This window comes from Bos taurus, chromosome 3 (genome assembly GCF_002263795.3).
Source record: "Bos taurus isolate L1 Dominette 01449 registration number 42190680 breed Hereford chromosome 3, ARS-UCD2.0, whole genome shotgun sequence".
Lineage (NCBI taxonomy): Eukaryota > Metazoa > Chordata > Mammalia > Artiodactyla > Bovidae > Bos > Bos taurus.
Genome location: NC_037330.1, coordinates 118,520,332 through 118,544,415, shown reverse-complemented (window position 1 = coordinate 118,544,415; position 24,084 = coordinate 118,520,332). Strand labels below are relative to the sequence as shown.

The 24,084-nt window shown below is 48.4% G+C and overlaps 1 long non-coding RNA gene across 1 annotated transcript; it reads left to right on the top strand.

Moving 5' to 3' along the window:
* Positions 1–8,308: 8,308 nt before the first annotated feature.
* On the top strand, positions 8,309–22,665 carry LOC112446043 (uncharacterized). The gene is made up of 3 exons (XR_003034116.2): positions 8,309–8,414; positions 9,163–9,976; positions 22,004–22,665. It is a non-coding gene; the product is annotated as an uncharacterized lncRNA (long non-coding RNA).
* The last annotated feature ends 1,419 nt before the right edge of the window (positions 22,666–24,084 follow it).

Genomic DNA, 24,084 nt, shown 5'->3' with positions numbered 1-24,084 from the left:
GAGAAGGAAATGGCAACCCACTCCAGTGTCCTTGCCTGGAGAATCCCCTGGACAGAGGAACTTGGCCAGCAAGAGTCCATGGGGTCGCAAAGATTCGGACATGACTGAAGCAACTTAGCACATGGAGTCTGAAGGAAACGGTAGGGAAATGTCAGTCCCTTACCCATGCTTTGACTAGCCAGGGCCGCCTCCCTAGTGGCCTGAGGAGCTGTGTGTGGTCCCAGAGCCTGGCCTGGCCACGTGAGAGCATCTCTCGGGAGGGCTCTTGGGACCGACCGCGTGCGCGTCTGGCCGCGCAGCACCACCCGCGGCCCACACGGGGGCTGGTCCAGGCGCGTGCGCTCCACCTACTGCCTCAAGCTCCTTGTCCTCGAGTTTGCGGCAGGAGGGAAGACGGCGCTCTCCCTGGCGTGCCCGGCTAGGAGAGCGAGCAGTTGCGCATCCGTTCTCCGTTGCACTCACTGTACCGATCGTGAATCAAGAGTTAAGGAAAAATTTTAAAATTAAATCTGAAACCACAGGATATGTACAAGAGGGTGATGATTATGCCTGGGAGTTTTTATCAGCCACAGCTGTTCCATTCTGTTTGTTTACTTTAGGGTAGAAATGGTCCTTTGAAATACATGACCAAAATAAACACACTGGCAGCTGTAGTTAGCATGGGTAAGTGAGCAAGCGAGCACAGCCCGCCCAGGAGGCTGCGGGTTCACAGTCGCCCCTGTCAACGGCAAAATAAATAACTCTGTGCTCGGGGCCTAACGACACCCATGAGCAGAAATCTTCTATGAAAAATCCTTTTGGAATCTAGAAGTTAGGAAATGTTGTGAAATGCTGCAGTTCCAGCAAAAGTCAAATGGTTTTTAAAAAAAGCAAAAAACATTGGATATGGAATTAAGTGTGATGCTACAAGAAAGTACATTGATAATCCATCTGCACTGTCCATAATTAATAAGCACAAAGATTGACTGAGCACTTCGTATGTGCCAGGCTTTCTACTCAGTGCTGGGCACTCAGCAATAAAATGGAAAGTAAAAGTTCCTCTCTCATGGGAAAACCAAAATTAACAAGAAAACCAATAAATAATATAATTCCATGCAATGATTAATGCTATTAAAATGTTTCAATAGCAACTACTTTAATTTAATTTATTAAATCTGGTTGATCACATATGTATAAACACATGCTACTTGAATTAGGTTAAAAACTTCATATACTTACGAACCCCAAACCATCTCTAACCAACAATCAATAGAGGAAAATAAAAGCAAAGGGAGCCCTAAGGGACTTGTGCGCATACAGAAAGTGTGCGTGGTCTAATTCACAGAATTCACAGTATTTCACTCCCTTTGCTTAACTTTTTCAGAATGTTGGGAAGGAGTCAAATATGAAAATTTGAAAACAAATAAATTTGAAATGCTGGCATCGGTGTCCCAATCTGAGATAATTTCATTATGGTTTCTGACAGTGTTCCCTTTTTATTGTAATTGAAACCACTCCATGAATAAGGAACTGCTTATACAAACATGTTGTATGCAACTATCTGTTTCCAAGACAGAGGGGCTCTCAGTGATACAATCGTTCTCTGAGGTAATGGCCCAGAGAAAAAGGGATCCTGTTTGCTCCTCACTCCCCGGAACACAAAATGCATCACAGGAGACAAAACAGAACCGGTGGGACCGTTCCCTGAAAGAGACTGTGCCGCGACAGCTGGTGGCTCGTCCGGCCCTGAGTCTGATTCTGACTTCGCTGGAAAAGGACAGGCTGGAGGCAGTGTTCACGCTGCAAGGCTGCAAAACAGACTGGTGCAGACTGGGGAGTGCTCTGTTCTTGGGGCGACTGAGAGCAGATCCGAGTCTTGGCTGTTGCAGCTCCTCCCTAACAGGGCAGTCCTCCAGCGGCGTTAGACGATTGTGACTAACAGACACACCCAGATGTTAATACCACTTTCCAGAAGAGCGTATCCTTCAGTCTCACTCTGAGACGCCCATCCTGGGTCCTCACTGTCGGAGCTGCATCTATTTCCATCCAGGATATAGATGTATCCGCTGATTAATATCTGTACTAAGTGTGTCTGTAAAATGTGACTGAATTCGGTAGGACTTTTCTAGATTGCAGAGAGCTAAGTAATGTCCACCGTGGTCCCGCTCCCTCTGAGTGTACGTGAAACCACTTTATTTTGTCTTTCTTTTGTCGGCAGTGGTTCTTCATCGCAGCATGCAGTCTTTCTCTCTAGTTGTGGCCACAGGCTTAGCTGCCCAGCGGCATGTGCCGTCTCAGTTCTCCACTGTTATTGTCATTGTTCAGGTGCTAAGTCGTGTCTGACTCTTTGCAACCCCAGAGGCTGTAGCCCTCCAGGCTCCTCTGTCCGTGGGATCCTCCAGCAAAGAATACTGGAGCGGTTGCCATTTCCTTCTCCAGAGGATCTTCCTGGCCCGGGGATCAAACCTACATCTCTATGTCTCCTGCATTGGCAGGTGAATTCTTTACCACTAGCACCACCTGGGCAGAGAAGGCAATGGCACCCCACTCCAGTACTCTTGCCTGGAAAATCCCATGGACAGAGAAGCCTGGTAGGCTACAGTCCATAGGGTCGCAAAGAGTTGGACACAACTGAGCGACTTCACTTTCACTTTTCACTTTCATGCATTGGGGAAGGAAATGGCAACCCACTCCAGTGTTCTTGCCTGGAGAATCCCAGGGATGGGGGAGCCTGGTGGGCTGCCGTCTATGGGGTTGCACAGAGTCGGACAGGACTGAAGTGACTTGTCAGCTTACCAGCACCACCTGGGCAGCCAGGGCATCAAACATAGGCAGCTTTAAAAAAAGTAGCAAATCATATCCAACAGAATTCTTAAGAAGGAACTGCTTTTGTTGGGAGAGGATTTAGGTAGAGAGGAAGACCCAGGGGAATGGCTAGAACTGTCCCTTGTAAGGCAGGGGAGGGCTCCCCTGAAGATGGAGGAGGAGAAATCCCAGGAGTTCTTGGGAGCTGTTCTAAGTTGTGCAGGGTACTGACTTACTCAATCCTCACTATAGCACTGTGAGGCACTGCTGATCCCAGAGAGGTTCATTTGCCTCTCAGCCCCACAGCTGCAGTGCTGGTCACCATGGCCAGGCGTCTGTGCTGTTATCTAAATGGGAAGAGAAGGGGCAGCCCCCAGGCAGGGCCTCTCCTGCACCTCTTGTGGGGACTCAATTCACAGATGTTTGAGTGGATCTTGAAGGAGGAAGGGGCATGTGCCTACAGGCGTGAGAAGGGGGAAGGACACTGATGGGGATTCAGGAAGCTGACTTCAGTGGTTACAGGCTGAAAATTATGGAATTTGAGTTTTCACCAGGTTGCACCAGCTCCATGAAGGATGAAGGCCTGGCTGACCTCTGGGCTCTGCCCAGTGAGTACTCTGCAAAGGACAGAGTGGACATGGCCATGGCTTGTGGGCAAGGGGGGCTTGCTAAATGTCAATTGGCTTGGAGAGAGGGCACAAGGATGCAGCTGCCCCAGAGAGCTAGGTTCACCCGAAAAGAGTGGACAGAAAGTTCCCGAGGTGTGGTCTTCATACCTCATTCTGGGGCTCCAAAGAGTCAGACACACTGATCGACTGAGCACACACACACACACACCACCGTGACACTCTACTTCCAAAGATGCTAAGGGCACCATGAACGGCAAGCCTCCGAGTGCCTCATCCCAAGATTCGGAATCCAAAGGAAAAAGATGTTCAGATGAATGTATAAAGTTCAGATGAATGTATAAAGAAGACGTGGTACATACATACAGTGGAGTACTACTCAGCCATAAAAAGTGAAATAACACCATTTGCAGCAACATAGACAGACCTGGGTATTATTACACTAAGTAAATCAGACAAAGAGAAACACCACATGACATGGCTTATATGTGGAACCTAAAACATAACACAAATGAACTTAGCTATGAAACAGACAGACTCACAGAACAGAGAGACAGACTTGTGCTTGTGGGTGCAGGTACAGGGGGAAGCACTGGGAGTTGGGGGTCAGCAGATGCAAACTAGTGTACAAAATGGATGAACAGGATCCTAGCTGGAGAAGCCTCTTGAGAGTCCCTTGGACTGCAAGGAGATCCAACCAGTCAGTTCTAAAGGAGATCACCCTGAATATTCATTGGAAGAACTGACGCTGAAGCTGAAGCTCCAATTCTTTTGCCACCTGAATTCAAGCGCCGACTTGCTGGAAAAGACCCTGATGCTGGGAAAGATTGGAGGCAGGAGGAGAAGGGGATGACAGAGGATGAGTTGGTCGGATGGCATCACTGACTCAATGGACATGAGTTTGCACAAGCTCCAGGAGACGGGGATGGACAGGGAAGCCTGGTGTGCTGCAGTCCATGGGGTCACAAAGAGTCGGACACGACTGAGCAACTGAATGACTGTATAGCACAGGGAGCTATACTCAATATCCGGAGATAAATCATACTGGGAAAAAAAGAGGTCCACGTTGCTCAGGCATTTGAGATGGGGGTGGGGGCGGGGACTCGGGGCTTTAAATTGTGAGCGCAAGAACCGAGAGCCTGGGTAGGACCACACAGGCCAGCGGGCACCTGGGGATGCTGAAGGCACTTGGGGATGCAGGGCTGTGCGGGACTCCAGGGCAGGCGGTGTGTGAGCATCGAATCCATACCCAAACTCCAGGCCTCTGTGCCGGCGTATCTCCTACCAGGCTAGGGTGGTTCTCAGGCCTCCAAAGGAGCTGCCCCCATGACGGCTTTTCCATGTGCTTCCTCCCAACCCCCTGATGACCACAAGGATCTCTCAGAGCAAGTGTCCAGGGACTCCGTGCTTTACCTGTGGTTGTGTCTGAGGCATGGCATCAGTAGATGGGTGACTGACGTGAGAGCATCCGAGCCCTGAGAGCGATGCTGTGAGCACCATCGTGTCCTCGTTCTTGCTGCTGGTCCATTCTTCTCTAACTCTGGAACACAGTATCACGTGTGAGCCACGGCGGACATGCTGACGGCTCTTCCTGCCTCTCTTAAAAATGTCATTGTAAAGAGCACGATGTCCTTAAATTTATCAAGGCCCTTCTCTGCCCCAGGTTCCCCCTTCTGTCTCCAGACACTTTCCAGTAAGCCTCACCCCGGCCCCACGTGTACCCACAAGTGAGGCTGCCTTGCATGCAATCTTCATTTTGATTGGTGTGTAAATTTCAGGTGCTCTCAAAAACCATCTTTCTCTGTCCTTCCTCTGAAACTGCCAGTTTGACTTGACTTTTTCTCTCTTGAGAGTTCAATCTTGGCCTTGTCTCACAAATAATGTTTCCAAGTCTAGTGCACACTTGTTAAAAAACAGCTAGGAAAAGTCATTTTCCATCACGTTGGACCCCGAGTCCCTGCCTCAGCCATCACTCAGTCCTAATCACCCAGTCCCCTTCCTGGGCCAGGCTCACTGGGGCAGGTGCTGGGCACTCAGTCTTCACTGGGACCCTTTGGGGTCCCGACGGGGACTCTAAGGATCAGCCTGCAGCGCTCGGTGCTTGGAGAGACAGTGTCGAGACTGAGGAGCTGCCCTCACATGGGCCCTCATGAACCTGGGGTACAGACCCCTTGCCCCCAACCCCGCATTGCCAGCAAGCCTGGCCCTGAAGACTCAGGTCCCTGGCAGGGAGGACAGAGGATGCCTGCAACGGTGCTCCCTCAAAGCCAGTGAAGGCACAGGCAGCCACGGTCAAGGATGCTCTTTGAGAAGTTCTCTGAAGGAAGCAGGGCTGTAACCGAGGAAAACCGGGACCCTGCACCCGAGCGGGTACCGGGGGGCCACGGGCTTCAGTGGGGATAAGAAAAGAGCACAGGTGCAAGGCAGCGGCTGAACCCAGAACCCGTATTCCTCTTTTTCGTAAATACGTGCAGGTATCTTTAACGTGATCAACACACCTGCCCACAGCTGCACACGTTGTACTGACCCCATGTACCTGTTTGAAGGTACTTTCCTCTCCTCTTTCTTGACTTCCACCCTGCTTTTTATATTCTCAAGGGTAACCTTCTCCTCAAAATATGGGGAATGGTTTTTTCAATCGATCCCTTTCCTTCCTGGTCTGCCCTGTCTCCCACAATTGCCCAAGCTCCTGTTGCCTGACTGGCAGTGTGAAGGCAGGGACCACAGACCACAGATGCAGGTGCCGTGGGGAGGTCGTCTGTTAGTGTGTGCTGAGCACTCACAAGTGCACTTGGCCAAAACTGATGTCCTCACAAAGGTAGCTTGGTAAATCACGTTTCTAATTTCCCAGTTATACTTTGAATTCACCAGGGAACCTCTACTAGGGGGAAAAAAAAACTTTCAATATTTAAGAGGATCACTGGTAAATCATAAAGTCTACTACTAAAAAAAAAAAAAAAACTGTCCCTGACTTTGAGTCCAGATTTTCACATGTTCAGATTCAGTATTTCACCCCCAGGGGCTGTGATCTCCACCCACATGTAGCCACAGAAGGTCACGTGGTGTGTGGGAACATACATGGTCCGCCCCGTCCTCAAGTGTCTAGCTGTGCAACTTTGGGAAGCTGCACAGAATCTGGGAGTAAAGAGCAATAATAATAGAGAGGGGCTTTGCTGGTGGCTCAGCAGTAAGGAATCTGCCTGCCCGTGCAGGAGACGTGGGATCCATCCCTGGGTCAGGAAGACCTCCTGGCGAATGAAATGACAACCCACTCCAGTACTCTTGCCTGGGAAATCCTATGGATAGAGGAGCCTGGCAGGCTACAGTCCATGGAGTCACAAAGAGTCAGACATGACTGAGAGACTGAAGCACCACCAATAGATAGAGATTCTGGGTTGCAGCGAAGAGTGGTCCATATGTGAGCTGCACAGCGGCCAGGCAAAACAAAGATGCTCATGTAGATACAAGTTCCCTTCCTGCTCATCCTATTTCCCTGAAACCACTCAGAATAAAAATAAGAATCTTCCTGGGTAAGAACACTTCCCAATAATCCTTAGGTGTGACCCTCCTGTCTTCAGAACTTCCAGGGCAGTCTCTCCCCACAACCCCTCTAACTGGTAGGATCACATCTAGTTGAGCTTGACAGTCAAGATCTGCGATCAAGAAAGACGCCACATCAGGTGGCCTGGATGGGAGGGGGTTTGGGGGAGAATGGACCCACGTGTATGCGTGGCTGGGTCCCTCTGCTCTTCGCCTGAAACTGTCACGACTGTCAATCGGCTGTACCCCAGTACAAAATAAAAAGTTAAAAAAAAAAAAAAGATGACACGTCAGAAGCCCAAGCCTGAGAACTTCATCTCAACAAAAGTGGGGACCCTGTGAAATGGCCATGAAGAGGGCTGGGAATCGGAAGTGAGGGGCCCTGGGGAGACTCCCCCCGCACCCCCCATCAAAATCCTCCAGATGAGAGTCACCTGGAGCAGAGCGAGCCCGACTCCAACTCTGGGGCTGGAAATCCAGTGCTGCTTCCAAGGGATGTTGCCCAAGAGTGAGGGTCCAGGTGCCATCCCTGAAAAGCCCTGCCCTCTCACTTCTGCCCAGACCTCCCCTCCTCCCCGCCTGCCCCAAGGCAAGTATTTCAGCCACACCCACCCTCTAAAGCCCAGCTCCAGGCCCAGCTCTTCTGCGACCCTTCCCGGCACTTCACAGAAGCCCCAGGGTATTTCCTCACATGCAGGTCACTTAGCCCAGTGGTTTGCAGTCCTGGCTTCCCACTCTTGATAAACTTCCAAAATTACTCACTCCCGGGGCCCCACCCTCTAAGGTACAAAGTGTGTGTGAACTACTGCACTGAGTGCCGGGGGAGAGGAAGATGAATAAGCGAGGGTCCAACCCACAGACGTTTACAGTCCAAAGGAAAAATAATGCATGCAAACGACATTACACAACGGGGGGACTGTCGGTGTCGAAAGAACATTATGCTGTTGCACAAAAAGTTCAAAGGAAAGATTTCTTCTGGCCGAGGGATCAAGGAGGCTTTGTGGAAGAGAAGGCATTTAAACGTGTCTTTAAGCATGAGAAATATGGGGATATATGTATATGTTTGTGTGCATTCTTTGTCCTCCCCACCACCCTGTTGACTCCTAGGGGTACAGGCACACAAAATCTAGATATTTTCATTAGTCTCTTGAGTGTTTTGAGTTGACATCAGAATACGTTCTTTTTTAAAATTCATTTTTAACTGGAGGATAGTCGTTACACAATGCTGTATTGGTTTCTGCCATCCAGCAATGTGAATCCGTCATAAGTATAGTACGTCCCCTCCCTCGTGAGCCTCCCTCCCACCCCCTCACCCCGCCCCGCTAGGGTGTCACAGAGCCCTGGGCTGAGCGCTCTGTTACTCCGCAGCTTCCCATGGCTGTGTGTTTCACACATGGCAACGCGCTGTTTCAATCCTAGTGTCTCAGTCTGTCCCAGCCTCTCCTGCCCTTCTTGTGTCCACAGGTCAGTTTTCTATGTCTGAATGTCCACTCCTGCCCCGCTAATAGGTTCATCAGCACTATTTTTCTGATGCTAGAGAAGACTCTTGAGTGTCCCTTGGACTTCAAGGAGCTCAAACCAGTCAATCCTAAAAATCAACCCTGACTATTCACTGGAAGTGAAAGTCACCCAGTCGTGTCTGACTCTTTGTGACCCCGTAGACTATACAGTCCATGGAATTCTCCAGGCCAGAATACTGGAGTGGGTAGTTTTTCCCTTCTCCAAGGGATATTCCCAACCCAGAGATAGAATCCAGGTCTCCCGCATAGCAGGCAGATTCTTTACCAGCTGAGCCACGAGGGGAGCCCAAGAATACTGGAATGGGTAGCCTATCCTTTCTCCAGTGGATCTTCCCAACCCAGAAATCAAACTGGGGTAAGGGCTGATGCTAAAGTTGAAGTTCCAATACTTTGGTCACCTGATGAGAAGAGCCGACTTATTGGAAAAGTCCCTGATGCTGGGAAAGATTGAAGGCAGGAAGAGAAGGGGATGACAGAGGATGAGATGGTTGGACGACATCACCGACTCAAACGGACCTGAGTTTGAGCACACTCTGGGAGATAGTGGAGGACAGAGGAGCCTTGCATGCTGCAGTCCCTGGGGTTGCAAAGAGTCAGACATGGCTCAGAGACTGAACAACAACAGCAATATATGTGTGTTAGTATGTGATACTGGTTTTTCTCTTTCTGACTTACTTCACTCTAAATAACAGGCTCTAGCTTCATCTAATTCACATTGAAGAAAGAACTCAAAACCTTGGTCCTCAAGATGCCAGGGTTACCCACTCATCTAACTAACTACCTTAGAAGACTAAAAAAAATCCACCTTCTCCTCATGGCATTTTCTTAAGAAGTGATTCAGTGAGAACCGGAGCTCCACAAAGAGGATATAGAAAAGTCATATCCTATCAGAGGTCTCTGGTCCCATTGCTAGAAACAGTTTAGGGCCCAGGAGGACAGGCAGGGGCTTGTCCAGCATCCGCCTCAGGCCACTCCTACAGGAAGCCAGTGGATCAGGGCACGCTGGTGCCACTGACCTGACTGCCCGGTGGCCTGAGAATCCTGCAGGATGGCCCAAGACTCCACCTCACACAGACACGCGTGCTCCACAGGACCAGTCTGGGTTAGAGCAGTGCCAGCCCTGACTGCTGCCACGTCTGCGTGCGTCTTCCTCCGGGCCTCCAGACATCACCCTCGGGAAGTGCCATGACGGTGGGCTTGCATTTTCAAGCAGTAATTGGCTATCAAGTCCCCTGTGAATCTGTTTCGAGAATAAAAGAATCTTAAAAAGCCAAGGTTCATCCTGGGAGCTGGAGTCTTTGTCTCGCCTCCTGCCCCCGTTTTGGAGAGTGTTCCCGTCCGCGTCGTCCTCTGTGGGAAATGGATTGTTATCAAGAGGGCAGGCACTGGAGAGGCCCTTCAAGGGCAGCAGACAAAACACAGCCTTTCAGGGTGAGAAAGAGGATTTATGGGTGAAACGCAGCTATTCCAAGGCTCCTCAATAAAGATATACAACCTGAACAAAAGGTAAGTATTTCACTCAGCCTATGAAAGCCTGTGAAATTTATTTTTTGCAAGCTTTTACAGTCCATGGCCTTCCCATTCAATCTTGAATAATAGCACTGAATTGAGCTGTAAAAGCTTCCGAAGTTTGAAGCCTTTTGACAAGTTAATTTAGCAGTATGGTAAAAAGTTTTTCCCCAAGATAGAATAAAGCCATCATATCATGAATGTAACAGTCATCCTGACGAAAGAAAACACCATTAGGATTAGAAATGATGTGCTTTATGGAGATAGTTTGTGGTTTCGTGTAATCTACTATCAATATTTCAGGAGAAAGATGCTCTACTCCTCAGTCAGCTGGAAGTCAATATCTCCACTTAAAACCAACACCCAGGGGCCAGATCACATGTCTCTGTTATTGGAAAAATAACATTCTGTGCAGCTCTCCTTCCTGCACTTCTCTAGATGCTAATCGTGAGGGGGGTTGTGAGAGAGAGAGAGAGAGAGAGAGAGAGAGAGAGAGAGAGAGAGAGAGAGATAACAAAGAGGTCCTTTTTCTGTTTCTAGAAAAAGAAAACAAGGAAAAGACAGAAGTGATGTTTTCTTTGTCTCTCCCCAACACACACAGCATCTGCCACCCACGCTTCTCCTCCAGCGGCTGGAAGTGGCTTTTCGTTGGCCATTCAAAGTGAAACAGAATAAGCTGAGTCACTTTCTTAGATAAGAGGAAAGCCAGTTCTGTGTGGTGGTGGTGGTTTGTTTGTCGAAATGTAAGTCAGGAGCCCAAAGTCCAGGCCGGGGACGGTCCTCCGTTTCAGGAGACGTGGACCGGAAAGGGAACAGCACTAACTGCCTGCCCTTCGGCGGGGCGTTTTGGTGGTTGTTGCCGAGACTCTTCGGGGAAGGGTCGTTTGCGCCTATAAACAGGATGAATGGTACAGCTCTGGCTTTGTCATGATGGAGGAAAAAAGCCAGGAAAAATTAATTACATTTAACAAAGAAACGCTCGGATGCCATTTGGTCCTGTGCCCTGAATATAAATCTCCAAATGTTTCTCACTTGAATATTTTAGTGGGAAAATAAAATTAAAATTAAAAAAGCAGATGCCCTGTTATTGTGTTTACGTGGTGAACACACCGGTTGCTTTGCAGCCCTCCTGGCTAGTCAGGCAAGTTTGGCGATGGTCTAGGGGTATGAGTTCCCCAGGTTTCGGCTGGTGGGGTCTCGGGAGAGGCCTGAAGCTGCCATGTCAGTGTCCAAAGACAAAGTGCACGCCGTGCCCGAGCGGAAGGGGAAACCCTTCCTGGATGACTCTCACCTTTGGCCCAAAGAGCAGGGAGTGATATTTTCCTTTAGGAAGGGAAAGGTTATTTAATTATTCCTATTTTACTGGAGCATTTTAGCAAGACAATGCCCAACAGGTTGGGATTGAAGAGAGATTTAACAAAATTTATGGGCATGATTCAAAAAAAAGAAAAGGCACGTGCTTTGAATCAGCTAGACCTGGGGGCAGACGGTCTCTCCACCTCGGTAGAGGATGCTCCCTGAATAATCCGCTGAGTGGGTGCTCTCTGAGTGCCTACTATGTGCTGGGCAGTGTGCTAAGCGCTAGGGCTACATTTTGAGTGTGACAGACTTGTCTCCCCATGCCCACCCTCATCCGCGCCCCGCCCCCGCCACAGAGTTTATAGTCCAGACGTGTGTCTGCAGGTAGGGTCTTCTTCTTCTTGTTGTCTTAATTTTTATTAGAGTATAGTTGCTTTAAAGGACTGATGCCGAAGCTGAAACTCCAATATTTTGGCGACCTGATGCAAAGAGCCAATTCATTGGAAAAGACCCTGATGCTGGGAAAGATCGAGGGCAGAAGGAGAAGGGGATGACAGAGGATGAGATGGTTGGATGGCATCACCTACTCGATGGACATGAGTTTGAGCAAGCTCCGGGAGATGGTGATGGACAGGGAGGCCGGTGTGCTATAGTCCATGGGGCCACAAAGAGTCAGACACGACTGAGCGACTGAACCTTGACAACAATAGTTGCTTTACTACGTTGCGTTAGTTTCTCCTATACAGCAAAGTGAACCAGCTAGATATATATATACAAAAACCATGCAGCATGACATGGTCGCTGCAAGGTAAAGAGTTTGCCCACCTTTAGGTATTTATCTCAATGATCATTATGATGTGCTGAATTTTCTTTGGTGTCTACAAATAGCAACTACTTGTTGGTGAACCTGTAATTTGATTTTCATATAGAAATAACTGACTCCAACAGCATCCATATCCAAGACATTTATATTTAAGACTAATAGCCAATGAAATTTTATGAGTTTCAATTGTGCAAATGGATCTGCTCCTAAATGCAGTTAATACATAATGTACAAGTCTTGTCTTTTCGGGATCACAGAAACGATTTTGTCCACTCAGGATACATTTATTGAGGCCCCAGCAGCTGAGTGAGGTGGACAGAGTCCGTTCCAGGGAGCTTCTTGTCTGGTGTGGAAGACACGAATTGAGGAAATAACCACTGGCATTTAAATACTAATAATATCTTGAAAGAGAAAGGTTCTGGTCTTGAAATATCCTCCATAATTTTCTTATGTAGGTATGTATTTTATTTTGTGCATCCCTATTAAGTATTTCAAGCTTGCAGAAAAGCAGAAAGAATAGCAAACACGCGTTCAGACGTGCTCCTGCGTGTTTCCGTAACGGCTCGTTCCACGTTGCTCTTGCCCAGGGTTCTGCTGTGTGGATGTACTACCGTTTGTGTGTGCACTCAGGGCTCCGGAACTCTGAAATTTCTTTTGTGTCTACAAATAGAAACTACTTGTCAGTGAACCTGTGATTTGATTTTCATATAGAAATAACTGACTCCAGCAGCATCCATACGCGTTTATATTGAAGACTGAGAGCCAATGAAACTTTATGAGCTTCAGTTGTGCGCATGAAAGGCCTGAGGCTTGTGTCCAGCTTAGGGCCCGGACGGATGGAGCTGCTCTAAGCGAGCATGCGTGGATTCTCACGTGAGCGTCACTCAGGCGTAGATCTTCAGGGGAGCATCACTCTCGTGTCTCTAGGAGAAACACTCAAAAGCGGGGCTGCTGGGTCACGTGGCAGGTGTATGTTTATCTTTAGAGAAAAAACTGCCAAGCAACCTTTCGGAGTGGCTGTACCATTCTGCATCCCCACCAGCCCATTGTGAGTGTCTTCACTGCTGAGCATCCTCGCCAGTGCTTATTATCTTCACTAATTTTCACTCACCACTCAGAGAGGTGTGAAGCGGTTCCTCACCGTGGTTTAATTTGCATTTCCCTCATGGTTAGTGATGCCAAATTTATTGATGTTTTCCTTGACAGTTTATGCTTTTTTGTGTGTCCTAGAGAAAAAATCTTTATAAAAAATTTTTAAAAATCCATGAATTACAAAACTGGCCCACATTTACTGCTAAACTTTAAAGTTTTGCTTTTTACATACAGATTTTTTTCTGCCAAGTTTAATTTTTGGTCGTGAGATAAGACTTGTATTTTTTTTTTTAGCATGGTTAACCAGTTGTCCCCTCCACTCCTCGGTAATGCAGTCGCTGTCAGAGATCAAATTCCTATAGCCCGTGTGTCACTGTCTGGACTCTACCCTGTTACACAGCTCTATCCCCCCAGGCAGTACCACATGGCTGAATTCCTAAAGTTTAGACGAGATCATGACACCAGGTAAACACAGCTTCCTCCACCACCATGTATTCATTAACATCGCCTTGCCTGCTCTCAGTTGTTTGCTATTCAATGGTTTTCAGAAGCAACTCGCCAAAAATTGCTCTTAAGTTACAAAAGACCCTGGCAAGAGGAGCCCATTTTCAGTCTTTCCATCCATTGACGTGGTACTCATTTAAATTGAATCCAAAGGCCACTGAGTGAGACATATTATTATTTTATGTGCTGCACAGAGAGAAAAAGTGCTCCAGATTGATCTGTTACCCATGACACAGAGCAGAGCAGAGCAGAGCAGGTCAGGCGCTCAGTTGTGTCCGACTCTTTGCGACCCCATGAATCGCAGCACGCCAGGCCTCCCTGTGTATCACCAACTCCCGGAGTTCACTCAGACCCATGTCCATCGAGTCAGTGATGCCATCCAGCCATCTCATCCTCTGTCGTCCCCTTCTCCTCCTGCCCCCAATCCCTCCCAGCATCAGAGTCTTTTCCAATGAGTCAACTCTTTGCATGAGGTGGCCAAAGGACTGGAGTTTCAGCTTTAGCATCATTCCTTCCAAAGAAATCCCAGGGCTGATCTCCTTCAGAATGGACTGGTTGGATCTCCTTGCAGTCCAAGGGAATCTCAAGAGTCTTCTCCAGCACCACAGTTCAAAAGCATCAATTCTTTGGCACTCAGCCTTCTTCACAGTCCAACTCTCACATCCATACATGACCACTGGAAAAACCATAGCCTTGACTAGACGAACCTTTGTTGGCAAAGTAATGTCTCTTCTTTTGAATATGCTATCTATGTTGGTCATAACTTTCCTTCCAAGGAGTAAGTGTCTTTTAATTCATGACACAGAGTAAGGGAACATTAATTTAAAGACGTATCTGATTTTTTGAGATGTTAAAAAGGTGAAAAAAACGCATGTTTCAGAATTGATGAAATTTGGTGTACGTCTCCAGTTATCTGGTTCCTTATTAGATATTTCTCAATTAAGTTTCGCATGTATCAATAGATACATTAGGCACATTTTGCTGGATATATGCCTAGGAATCATAAGGTTTTTGCTTTATAAATGGAACTTTCCTTACAGTTCTGAGTGTTTCTTTCTACCTGGTATGCAGAGACACAGTTAAGTTTGATAAATGGATCTTATATCCCGCAATCTCATCAAGTTCTCCTACTAGTTCTAATAGTTTGCTTACAGATGTTCTTGGAGTTATGTCTTCGGAATTGGTTTCTAACTCAACCCCATTGTAGTAAAAGAAGGTGGTCTATGTGGCCGGTTCTCTGGAGCTTGTTGAAATTTGCTACGTAGCTTAATGTGTGGCCATGATCAGTGTTTGTACATGTTCTACATGTACCTGAAAAGAATGTGTTTACTAATTTAGGAGGGCAGAATTCCTTTGCTATGGCATTTGTATAAACTTGCTAATTTTATTATGCAAAACTTGCATCAGTTCAGTTCAGTTGCTCAGTCGTGTCCGACTCTCTGTGACCCCATGGACTGCAGCACGCCAGGCTTCCCTGTCTATCACCAACTCCCAGGGCTTGCTCCAACTCATGTCCACTGAGTCGGTAATGCCATCCAACCATCTCATCCTCTGTCGTCCCCTTCTCCTCCTGCCCTCAATCTTTCCCAGCATCAGGGTCTCTTCAAATGAGTCAGCTCTTTGTATCAGGTGGCCAAAACCTGGACTTTCAGTTTCATCTTCAGTCCTTCCAATGAATGTTCAGGACTGATTTTCTGGGTGGGTCTCCTTGCAGTCCAACAGACTCTCAAGAGTCTTCTCCGACACCACAGTTCAAAAGCATCAATTCTTCGGCGCTCAGCTCTCTTTATAGTCCAACTCTCATATCCACACACGACCACTGGAAAAACTACAGCTTTGACTAGACAGACCTTTGTTGGCAAACTTATATCACTGCTCTTTAATATGTCTAGGTTGGCCATAGCTTTTCTTCTGAGGAGCAAGCATCTTTTAATTTCATGGCTGCAATCACCATCTGCAGTGATTTTGGAGCCCAAGAGAATAAAGTCTGTCACCGTTTCCATTGTTTCCCCATCTCTTGGTCATGAGGTCGTGGGACTGGATGCCATGATGGGACCAGATGCCATGATCTTAGTTTTCTGAATATTGAGTTTTAAGCCAACTTTTTCACTCTCCTCTTTCACATTCATCAAGAGACTCTTTAGTTCCTCTTCACTTTTTGTCACAAGGGTGGTGTCATCTGCATACCTGAGGTTATTGATATTTCTCCCAGCAATCTTGATTCCAGCTTGTGCTTCATCCAGCCCAGCATTTCTCATGATGTACTCTGCATAAAAGTTAAATAAGCAAGGTGACAGTATACAGCCTTGATGTATTCCTTTCCTGATTTGGAACCAGTCTATCGTTTCATGTCCGGTTCTAACTGTTGCTTCTTAACCTGCATACAGATTTCTCAGGAGGCAGGTAAGGTGGTCTGGTATTCCCATTTCTTTAAGAATGTTCCACAGTTTGTTGTGATCCACACAGTAAAAGGCTTTGGCATAGTCAATAAGGCAGAAGTAGATGTTTTTCTGGAACTCTCTCTTGCTTTTTCTATGACCCAACGGACGTTGGCAATTTGATCTCTGGTTCTCTGTCTTTTCTAAATCCAGCTTGAACATCTGGAAGTTCTCGGTTCACATACTCTTGAAGCCTCACTTGGAGAATTTTGAGCATTACTTTGCTAGCGTGTGAGATGAGTGCAATTGTGTGGTAGTTTGAACATTCTTTAGCATTGTTTTCCTTTGGGATTGGAATGAAAACTGACCTTTTCCAGTCCTGTGGCCACTGCTGAGTTTTCCAAATTTGCTGGCATGTTGAGTGCAGCACTTTCACAGCATCATCTTTTAGGATTTGAAATAGAGCAACTGGAATTTCATCATCTCTGCTAGCTTTGTTCATAGTGATGCTTCCTAAAGCCCACTTGACTTTGCATTCCAGGATGTCTGGCTCTAGGTGAGTGATCACACCATCATGGTTATCTGGGTCATGAAGATCTTTTTTGAATAGTTTTTCTGTATATTCTTGCCACCTGTTAATGTCTTCTGCTTCTTTAGGTCCATACCATTTCTGTCCTTCATTGTGCCCATCTTTGCATGAAATGTTCCCTTGGTATCTCTAATTTTCTTAAAGAGATCTGTAGTCTTTCCCATGTTATTGTTTTCCTCTATTTCTTGGCATTGATCACTGAAGAAGGCTTTCTTATCTCTCCTTTCTATTCTTTGGAACTCTGTATTCAGACGGGTATATCTTTCCTTTTCTCCTTTGGCTTTGTATATCAGAAGTTGTATATCAGTTATTAAAAGACTATTGTTCTCCAGTACTGTGAGTTTATAAGTTTCTCCTAGGAACTTTGAGGAGAAGGCAATGGCACCCCACTCCAGTACTCTCGCCTGGAAAATCCCATGGGCGGAGGAGCCTGGTAGGCTGCAGTCCATGGGGTCACTAGAAGTTGGACATGACTGAATGACTTCACTTTCACTTTTCACTTTCATGCATTGGAGAAGGAAATGGCGACCCACTCCAGTGTTCTTGCCTGGAGAACCCCAGGGACGGGGGAGCCTGTTGGGCTGCCGTCTATGGGGTCACACAGAGTCGGACACAACTGCCGCGACTTAGCAGCAGCAGCAGCAGCAGCAACAGGAACTTTGAAAATTGTTGCTTTATATTTTTGGAAGCTATTATTCATTTGTGTGAATGAAAGTCGCTCAGTTGTGTCTGAATCTTTGCAACCCTATGGACTGTCATCTGCCGGGCTCCTCTGTCTGTGGAATTCTCCAAGTAAGAATACTGGAGAGAGTAGCCATTCCCTTCTCCAGAGGGTCTTCCCAATCAGAGATTGAACCAGGGTCTTCTGCACTGCGGGCAGATTCTTTACTGTCTGAACCAGCAGGGAAACCCTGCTTTATATTACTTGAAGGTTATTATTACCAGATGGAAAAACATTTAAACTGATAATCTCCCTGAAGAATGTCCCTCTTGCCATTAGCAGTGGCCACTTTTATCACTAATGCATTCTTCCCTTAGGGTCAGTTTAACAGGTACTATAGTAACAGGGACTTCTTTTGATAAGTGTTGGCCTATGACATCATTTTTTGCCTCTGCCGACTCTCAGTTTTTAGCGTTTTCGTGTTTAGGGCCACCACGTGAAAAACATGTCGGAGACGGATCACGTTTTTAAAGCCAACCTGACAACCTGTCTTTAACTGGAGAATTTAGTCTGCTTCCGTTTGTTGTGATAACTGGTCCATTTGGACTTGTTCCCAGTGTTACTCTGGGTTTTCTGTTCAACTTGCTCTTCCCATGACTCTTTTCTTCTTCCTTAGTATCTATTGGACTGATTTCTTCCCCGTTTTCTTCTTTTCTCCTCTCACCGCAGCATCCCGACTCCACTGCTGTGGAAGTGGTATACTCTAAGTCTTCACGTGTCTTCTTCAGATCTCGTAACAGTGCTTTCACTACACAAAATCTGACGCTCAGCCACTCTGACCACACCAGGATGCCGAAATGCCCAAGCTTCAGTGTCGCCGGCTGCCTGTCCAGCTGCCCGCACTGCAGCGCCAGAGAGCAGCTGTCATCTGAGGTTAAATCCTGGTTTGCTGCAGTGCACACCTGCATTGCCTCGCTCACATGTTTACAATTTCTTGCTCAGAATTTTCTTTTCAGCTGAAGCATGGCCTTGACCCGAGCAGGAAGCGGGGGCAGGCGGCCAGGAGGCCTGTGAAAGGGCTTCCCCGTGGCCTTTCCAACCATGAAAGCTGTTACTCCACAGGTAACAGCTCTGGGAAGAGCTCTGTCATCTTCAGGATAAGTCCATCCCAAGCTTCAGTTCAAGTTCCTGCATGGAAAGAATGCTGCACTCCTAATCAGCAAACATTTCTTTTGGGGCATATACGGAACACTGACGAACTCTGGCCATGGCCACATACTGAACCTCGAAGCAAAACCTTACCCGGTCCTGTGAAAGGAACTGGGCAAAGACCACAGGTGGGCCTGCAAACCCAGAGCCCTGTGGGAGAGACTTGGGGTGTGAGGAAGAGTGCCCTGTGGCCCCGAGGCTTGGAGCCTTCTGGATCGTTTCCAGCTCGCCCCCCTCTGGGAGCCATGGCAAGTCTGGCCCATCCGTCGTGCGCTGCCAGCCACTGTCTCCATATTTCCAGGGGAAGTCCTGCGAATCTGCAAGTTCCAGCTTCCGCTGTCCTTGCCAGGACCCGAGTGGCGGAAGGGGACTGCCCTCCCTCCCCTGTTCACACGCCCCTCTGCTGCTTCTCTGCCTGGACCACAAGAACCACCTCCTGCCACAGGAGCTGTCAGCCCACTGCCCAGCCCACACGTGGAGCTGATCTTCACTCTAGAAGCCAAGAGGGCAGATGAGGGGGCTCTTGAGCTGGGCAAGGGGGGCCACCATCCCAGTTGAGGCCTCAAAGACCCCTCCTCCTGCACGGGCGAAGACACTCCTTTCAGGAGACCGCAGAGGCTGAGGTTCTGGGCACACTTTCTCAGCACCCTCTGCACTCAGGATCCCTTCCTCCCCGACCAGGCCCTTGGCTTTAGCAACAGAAACTTGAATGGGAGTAAGTCAGCCTCCCTGGTAATTCAGCCCGCTGTACTCAGAGGTCATGCTGATTTTTCAGGACAGTTTGCCCTCCAACCACAGACGCTGTGGCCATTTTCCAGTGTGGCCTTCTGCCCCAGGCGTCCTCTGACTGGTTGGCCTTTTGTTTTCTTTCTTCGAGGGCTTCTGCTGCAGCCAATAACCATGAAATCAACTCCATCATCCTTAAAATTGCCCTTTGCGCCCCATCTTCCAGGCCCTGGGTGTGGTGGTTTAGTTGCTAAGTCATGTCCGACTCTCTGTGACCCCATGGACTGTACCTTACCAGGCTCCTCTGTCCATGGAATTTTCCAAGCAAGAATAATGAAGTGGCTTGCCATTTCCTTCTCCAGGGGATCTTCCCGACCCAGAGATCGAACCCCTGTCTCTTGTGCTGCAGGCAGTCTCTTGCAATACACACGGATTCTTTACCGACTGAGCCACCAGGGAAGCCCCTCCAAGCACTGGAGCCCCGCACTACTCAGAGCACTCGCCTCCTCTTTGGTCTGTGTTCACCCACTTGGGAGGCCAATTTAGTAACTGTGATGCATGGACTCACAAGGGTTACGCTGCCCCATGTCCCTCCAGCAATGAGGCCCTGTCCTGAAAGGCAGCTTCACAGGACAAGTTCTGGTGTCGCATCTCCAGTTGGGACTCCATCTGTCCCTCAGACAAGGGTTCAAGCACATGTAGCTTATCTGGGGAGATGACCCCCTGGGCACAGGACAGGGGAGCAGGAGCCTGAGAGAGGGAAGGGAGGAGGCTAAGATAGGGTGTCTGAAGGCACAGCTTTGGACTACTGGGGCTTGTCCTGATGGGGCCCCTGGAAGATGCCTAGAGCACCCCACAGACGGCCCCTGCAGGGAGAGGAGCCCAGCGTTACCCACTCCTCTTGGTCACTGGAAGGCTGGCCCAGGGCGCCATGTCTTGCCACGTGCAGGCTGCCCTCGGGCAGAAGGCAGCAGGTGCAGCAGTGGGACTCCTGGGTGCTGGTGGTCCCGAGCCTGAGCACCCAGGGCCGTGTGGGTGGGGGGTTACACACGATGGCTGATCTAATATCCTTGCTGAGTTCTGTCAGTGAGCCTTGCCTTGGTAGATGCTCTCAATGTTTGTCTGGGAAATGTCATGATTTTACCCTCATCACTGAATGAAAGGTTCACTGGCCCAGAATTCTAGGCTAACCTGTATTTTCTCTTCGCACTTTGAACACTTGGGTTCTAAGATGTCCAGAAGGCTGCTGTTGACCCAGCTGCCAGAGCACAGGAGGGAATCTGCTGTTCCTTTCGGGTGCTTTTTATTATTATTTCTAAGTTGAGGATAATTGCTTTATAATATTATATTTCTGCTTCTAAGTCGCCTCAGTCGTGTCCAACTCTGTGCAACCCCATAGACAGCAACCCACCAGGCTCCCCTGTCCCTGGGATTCTCTAGGCAAGAACACTGGAGTGGGTTGCCATTTCCTTCTCCAATGTATGAAAGTGAAAAGTGAAAGTGAAGTCACTCAGTCATGTCTGACTCTTAGCGACCCCATAGACTGCAGCCCACAGGCTCCTCCCTCTATGGGATTTTCCAGGCAAGAGTACTGGAGTGGGGTGCCATTGCCATACATTAACATGAATCAGCCCTAGGCATACATATGTCCCTTCCCTCTTGAACCTCCCTCCCTTCTCCCACCCCATCCTACCCCTCTAGGTTGTCAAGAGCACCGGATTTGAGCTCCCTGCCTCATGCAGCAAATCCCCCCAGGTGTCTATTTTACAGATGGTAATGTATACGTTGTGAAGAAGAACTAAAGAGCCTCTTGATGAAAGTTAAAGAGAAGAATGAAAAAGTTGGCTTAAAGCTCAACGTTCAGAAAACTAAGATCATGGCATCAAGTCCCATCACTTCATGGCAAATAGATGGGGAAACAGTGGCTGACTTTATTTTTCTGGGCTCCAAAATCACGGCAGATGGTGATTGCAGCCCTGAAATTAAAAGATGCTTGCTCCTTGGAAAGAAAGTTATGACCAACCTAGACAGCATATTAAAAAGCAGAGACATTACTTTGCCAACAAAGGTCCATCTAGTCAAGGCTATGGTTTTTCCAGTGGTCATGTATGGATGTGAGAGTTGGAGTATAAAGAAAGCTGAGCACCGAAGAACTGATGCTGTTGAACTGTGGTGTTGGAGCAGACTCTTGAGAGTCCCTTGGACTGCAAGGAGATCCAACCAGTCCATCCTAAAGGAGATCAGTCCTGGGTGTTCATCGGAAGGACTGATGCTGAAGTCCAACACTCTGGCCACCTGATGCAAAGAACTGACTCACTGGAAAAGACCCTGATGCTGGGAAAGATTGAAGGCGGGAGGAGAAGGGGACGACAGAGGAGGAGATGGTTGGATGGCATCTTCAACTCAATGGACATGAGTTTGAGTAAACTCTAGGAGTTAATGGACAGGGACGCCTGGTGTGCTGTAATCCATGGGATCGCAAAGGGTCGGACATGACTGAGCAACTGAACTGAACAGAACTGACGTACTCCTTTCTGGGTTTGGAAGCAGTCTGTTGTTCCACGTCCAATTCTAACTCTTGCTTCTTGACCTACATACAGATTTCTCAGGAGTCAGGTCAGGTGGTCTGGTATTCCCATCTCTTGAAGAACTTCCCACAGTTTGTTGTGATCTTTCGCATTAGCATTGAGCAATAGCAGCACAGTATGAAAAGCGTGTAATTACTGTTATTTCCCATCTCCAGGACTTGGAGGACTTCCTGAAGCTGAGGATCCTCTTCATCAGTTCTCACAACCCCTCGGGCAGAATCTCGCCCCTCCTCCACTCTCCGCCACTGGAACGCCTTGCAGTGGATCAGGTGCCCCAGAAGAGCTGGAGTCAGGATGCTCATGCAAACATTTCACTGGGGAACTTCTCGGTGGCAGCACGGTGGGGCAGGAGAGACACTCAGCAGCCTTGTGATTCAGGCTCAAGCCTCAGCTCAGCCCAATTCCATGGGGAACTCAGGGGGAGCTGGCCTTTTCTACCACTATCAATCAGACATTGGCCTTTTGCAGCAGGGTATCCCCTCTTGGGGGAAGGGGGTGACCTCCCAAGCACTTCCAGGTGAGGCAACTCCTTTTGCCGGAGGACAGCACTCTGCAGAAGGATGCGGCTGGGAGCCGTCAGCAGACCACTCCTCCAGCAGCTGGGGCTGGGCACGTCCGGGGAAGAGGAGAGGGGCTCATGGCATCATTACAGCTCCTCTCCCCCGGAACCTCTACTTCCATCTCTTCTCGCTGGCCTGCTTTGGGATAGCTTCCTCAGAGCTGTCTTCCAGTTTGCTAGCAATGTTTTCTGTTATTCTAACATGCTTTTTGTCTTCCCCACTGAATTTTTAATTTTAATGACTTCACTCTGCGTGTCTGAAAGTTTTATGTGGTTCTTTCAAAAATTCATCTTGTCTTGTTCTTTTGTTACTTATTCAATTCTTCCTCAATTTCCTTAGTGATCTCTCATACATGTGTGTTAAACTCTCCTCTCTGACCGCAGTTCCTCGGTGGAAGTACGATCTTTCTGTCTATTATCCTGCTGACTGTTGTCCATGGTTGAACTAGTCCCTTTGGGTTTTGTAATTTTAGATTGTGAGCTCATTTCGATGAGGCTTGGTCTGTGGGTTGCAGCGTTTCCCTGGCTAGAGCTGTCAGCTTCTACCAGGCACTCCTGAGAGTACCCCATCCCTGGACTAGTTTTTATGTGACCTTTTGGGCCTGAGTTCCCAGATCCTGAAGGTGGTGTGAATTCAAACCTGAAAGGGGAAGTCCTGTGGCAAGTTCCCAGGGGAGCCCTTTCCCTATTGAGAGCCAAGGTGAAAAGAGATACTCTTCCTGGTCTGTTCCAGTGGGCAGATTTCTTCCGAGTCTGTCCTTTCACCCAGGATGCAGAGCTTGAAAACCCCAGGTCCGTACAAGGACCTCACACCCGACTCCACAGCTGGGCATCAAGACCCAAGCCCTGGTTAGAGCACCCAGCAAAGGGTCCTCCTGACGAAGACATCACTGAGGAGACTGCTCATCCACGTCTCCTTCTTCACAGCTGCCCTCTGGGATTCCCCTTACTTTCTCGTGCACTTGGCTCTGGGTTTTTAAAAGCCTTATCTTCGAGACAGCCTTCCTATGTTTCCTGCAAGGAGACTCTTTCCAGGCTGTCTGAGTCCTGCTCTCTGCCCTTTCCTCCACTGCCGAAATTAAACTGCAAGGAACAACATCTTTCCATGGCCTTCCACATCTCCAGTGCTTTCTGCCCCTAACCCGAGCCCGCCCGTCGATGCAGTTCACAAAACCCCCAGTTCCTCTGCTCGGCCCTTCTTCTAGCTCTCCCCACTTCCTGTCCCATCCAGCTGGACCCCATGGTGAATCACACCCCCAGTGTGGCCAGCACCCAGGGTCCCCATTCTCTGGCTCTTCATCCCAGCCACCGACCCTTCATCCGTCCAACTGTGCACCTTCTTTGCATGTAGCTTCTGAGTTAACAGAACAAACAAAGGGCCTGCTGCCATCAAATACACACACTACCTGAGGCTTCAGCCAGGCCCTTGACACCACTTGGCTATGCCTTCCAGCCCCCTTTCCAGCACCCACTCAGGCTGCTTCCGACACACGGGGCTCGAAGCAGGCATGAGTGCTGCTGCATGCTGCTACTATTGCCAGCCTGCACTGGTTCCTCTCTCTCAGCTGTGACCTTATCTACTATACAATCAAGATGCCATCCCCAGCCTCCCACCCCCACACCTAGAAACATGTCTCTATCCTTGTACCATAAAGAAGGCTGAGTACTGAAGAACTG